This window comes from Stegostoma tigrinum, chromosome 31 (genome assembly GCF_030684315.1).
Source record: "Stegostoma tigrinum isolate sSteTig4 chromosome 31, sSteTig4.hap1, whole genome shotgun sequence".
In the NCBI taxonomy this organism is placed as follows: Eukaryota; Metazoa; Chordata; class Chondrichthyes; order Orectolobiformes; family Stegostomatidae; genus Stegostoma; species Stegostoma tigrinum.
Genome location: NC_081384.1, coordinates 6,710,279 through 6,714,443, shown reverse-complemented (window position 1 = coordinate 6,714,443; position 4,165 = coordinate 6,710,279). Strand labels below are relative to the sequence as shown.

The following is a 4,165-nucleotide window of genomic DNA, read 5'->3' as shown; positions in this document are numbered from 1 at the left end:
GGCAAGTTTTTAAGTAGTGAAATGTATTGCCTGAAAGGAGGTGGAAACAGATAATATTGCAATATTTTAAAAAGGAAAACTGTTTAACATTTTCAGGGTAAAAGCCATGGGAATTTGAGGATGCTACAAGTGTACTGGATTAATTAATTAGCTCACTCAAAGGGCTGACACAATGGTGCAACAGGCTGAAAAGATCATTTCCTTGGCTGTACAATTTAGAGAACAGTATTTGCATATCAAAATGTGTAGTGTTCAAAAGGGGGCACCTGGATTTGAACCAGGGACCACTTGATCTGCAGTCAAATGCTCTACCACTGAGCTATACCCCCTCACACAGGCACCTAGCCTTTTACATTATAGTAATACATTTCCAGAGATAATTCTGTACTTAACACAGTGGTAGAAATTGCTGGAGAAATTCAGCAAGTCCGTGTTCTGGAGAAAGGTGACTGGACTTGAAACATTAATTCTGCTTTCTTTCCATAGACGCTGCCAGACATGCTGAGTTTTCTTCAGCAATTTATGTTTTTGTTTCACACCTTCAGCATTTGCAGTTCTTTGTTTTATTACATAGTTAATACTTTTCAGGGCAAAGAGTAACAATAAAAGGTAAAAAAGCACTCTTCTTCAGTTGACATTGGACTAGAAATCTTAGTCCTGCTTTCCTCTCCACAGCTGCATTCCTCTGGCACTTCCTGTTTTTATTGCAGTTTCAAGTAAAGGAACAGGTGAAGTTTGAGGTCTCTCCGAAAGAGTCAAAACTAACATAATAAGAACAGCATTCTTTGTGAGTTACTCAGGATGCTGTGCAAAAGGCTAGTCATGAGTGTACACTTTGACTAACCAGTAGGTATGTGGATTTGAACTACATGGTCCATTGTTGAATGTTCTACCACTTAGCTAAATGCCTAGAATTACTTACTGCCTACTTCAGATTAAGATTGTTTGTAATTCAAGACCAGATCATGGCCAAACAAGAAATCGATGAAGAGATGGGGCATTGCAAGAAATTATTCAGACAATGAAGAGCCTCTTTGTTGTCTGTGAATATGTTTCTAAATGTGCTGTCAGTAAGGCAGGTGAAAGTAAATTCAACAGTGCCAGTCAAAAAAGGAATTTAATTAATTCCTGCAGGACCGTGAGGAACAAGCAATTTTTGTGAGTCAATTGGATGGTCCTCTTGAATAGCTGGCACAAAGGCACAACAGCTTGAATAACAACACTGCGCTGTACTATTTGATTCCATGATGTTGTAATATCAACAAACCTGATTTGTTGAAATAGAAGGTAATATCTGCAAACCTGATTTGTGGAAATAGAAGCAACAAGAAGGGTGTTCATGGGATTTGAATAAGGAAGCATGCAATTGGCCGACCAATACTCTACCACACTGCTAGCACCCCTCAGTGATGACGGACTGGTAATCACTTCACAATAAAACAGTGCAACAGGTAATGGCCTGAGTGTTCCACACACCACTTAACCTTTCGTAATTGCAGTCAGTGAAATATTCACCAATCCCTGAGATGGCTTGACCTCACTAGAGCACTGGCATATGTGGGAAGTTCTCATTGGTCAATATCCACACTTCAACCAGTATAAAAAGACCAAGCCAGTACGCTGATGACGGCAAATGTTTTCAAGTTATTGTTCAGGTTTTGACTTTTCTCGGTGTAGAACCATGTTTGCACAGGCTTTTCCACTTTATTCATTAGCTGATTCGCAGTCACAGCTTTCACATAATTGAGATAAAATTTTGTGGTTAATGCTCCCTTAACACAAGACTGATTAGTAAATCCAGACTGATAATTTAGTGCAGTACTGATTTAGTGCTGTTTTTCCAGAGGAGCTGAATCATGATGAAAGTTTAGACTGAGAGTTTGTTTGCATTTGGAATTTGATTTTTCAGATTTGTGGCACTTTTTGAAGAGCACCACAGAAAAATAGAAACCGAGCATTGTTACAGCGTAGCAGCAGGCCAATCAGTTCACTGTGTCTATAAAATTGCTTCATTGCTTTTCGAGAAGTGTGTTGGATACAAGCACATCACTGCTCCTAACTTTAGCTTCACCATTTTAGGGAGTGATTCTTGGTGAAAAACACTTATGTAGCATTTTGTCTCTGATGATGATCAAGAAAGACATCATTATGAATTCTTATTTGCGAACATGTGCACAGCCTAATGAAAGAAACCAGATCGCAACTGGAGACTTATTCGCGTGAACCCAGTTGTACAACTAATGTGCTAGGTCCTGAAAGCTCAAGATAGACTTAACTGCTTCGGAATTCCATGGTCAGTTGTGCAAGACAAATAAACTGAAATGCAGCAACTGAGGAGATGGTTGAAGCATATTAAATTGCAACATTCAACAATAATTAGATTAATACTTGAAAGACAAAAAGCGCAAGTACAGAAAAAGGGGTTTGTGTCAATTCTTGTGAATAATATTGTTCTATTCTAAGATTCTTGAGCTGGGCCAAATATCAAACCTTATTTATAATGAACAACTGCAGATACTGGAAATCTGAAGCAACAGTAGAAATTGTTTAAGAAACTCAGTAGGTCAGGAAGCATCTGTGGATCTCTTCACTTCTAAGGAAGTGTCAATGGACTCGGCTTTCTTGCCACCAACTGAGGTTCTCTCGCAATTTCTGTTTTTGCAGCAGCCCTTACTTGCCAAAAAGGGGCCCTGGAATTGAACCTTAGGCCACTAGACCTGCAGTCAGCTGCTTTACTACTGAGTTATACCTCCTCAACAAAAATAGAAAGACTTGAAAACTTCATTTAGTAAATTTTTGGGGTGAATTGGATCAATATCAAATGTAGAATAATCTCCATGTTGAGGAGTGAAAGAGTATGGACTGGGATGAATTGGAAAGTTGCCCTGAAGAGTCAGAACCACCAGAATAAATTGGAGCATTTTGCTCTGTTGGGAATGCTTTTTTAAAGTAAGGATTAATTTCACAAAGTCAAAGAATAATTAAGCACAGAAGGAGGCCTTTAGGCCCACAATGTCTGCATTAGCCATCCAAATGAGAATCTCATCTGGTTCCATTATCGTGCTTTCTCCCCATAATTCAGAGCTTTAGTCCTTTTCAAAGAACCAGCTAATTTCCTTTCGAAAGCTTCAATTGAACCTGTGTTTCCCACACTCTCAGACAGTGTGAGTCAGATCCTATACATTCATTGTGCAAAAACAATTTTTCAAATACCACTCTTACTACTTTTACTAATTATTTTAAATCTGTACCCTCTTATTGTCAATCCTTCCAAGAGTGGGAGCTTTTTCTCCCCATTTATTTTGTCCAGAAATTTCACTATCACATCTTCTCTCAGATCTTTTTGTAAACCTCTTCCACAGTTTCTCCAATGCATTTGCATCCATCCTAAAAAGTAAAGCACCCAGAACTGGATGCAATACCCATGTAGTTGCAGCATGTGTGATGTTGCTGTCTGCAATGCTGCAGCAAGTTGTCTGTATCAAGATTTGGAGCAATAACAGGACAATATTCAAGCATCTTAAGTAAATTCCAATGGTCAGATTGCAGTTTGCTCCCTGCTCCACTCCAAACGGGAAGCACACCATTATTTTCTCAAGGGCAACTAAGTATAGGCATCAAATGCTGGCTCAGCCAGTAATACCCACATACTGTGAGGGAACTCGAAAAAAAACACTTGACAAAGCTGCTGCAGCCTGTCACTGATTCCCTTTCACTCCCTGTTGTGCTGCCTCATGGTTCACTCTCGCCAGGAGTGAAGGAGAAAGGTGGTGGGTAGGAGGGTCTCAGTGAAGTTTCGGTAACCAGGAAGGTTGCAAGCAAGATGGCGCTCAACAGTGGAGTGGGGCACTGAGTGAAGAGGCATTTGGGGTTTCTAGGGCACTGATTGAGCAAGAGAGGGGATGCTGAATGCAGTGGTGAGCTGGAGAGTGTGACTCTGGGTAGAGTGAGAGAATGGGCTGCCCAGGACCCTTGTGAAGTGGTGCTGAGCAGAGCTGGAAATAAAGTGAGGGTGGCGAGTGTTCCCTTGGATATTAATAGCACTACTAAAGCTCATGGGCATATTGACACTGGCTTCCTGTTCCAAGACATATGCCAACTAAATCAGTGCTGCTCACTCCCTCTATCAAAACATTAGGAGGAGATTTGCTATTGTTGACTGCTT

General features: G+C 40.3%; 1 non-coding gene across 1 annotated transcript; it reads right to left on the bottom strand.

The window, feature by feature from the left end:
• Positions 1–257: 257 nt before the first annotated feature.
• On the bottom strand, positions 258–329 carry trnac-gca (transfer RNA cysteine (anticodon GCA)). Its single transcript has one exon. It is a non-coding gene; the product is annotated as a tRNA-Cys (tRNA).
• Positions 330–4,165: the final 3,836 nt, after the last annotated feature.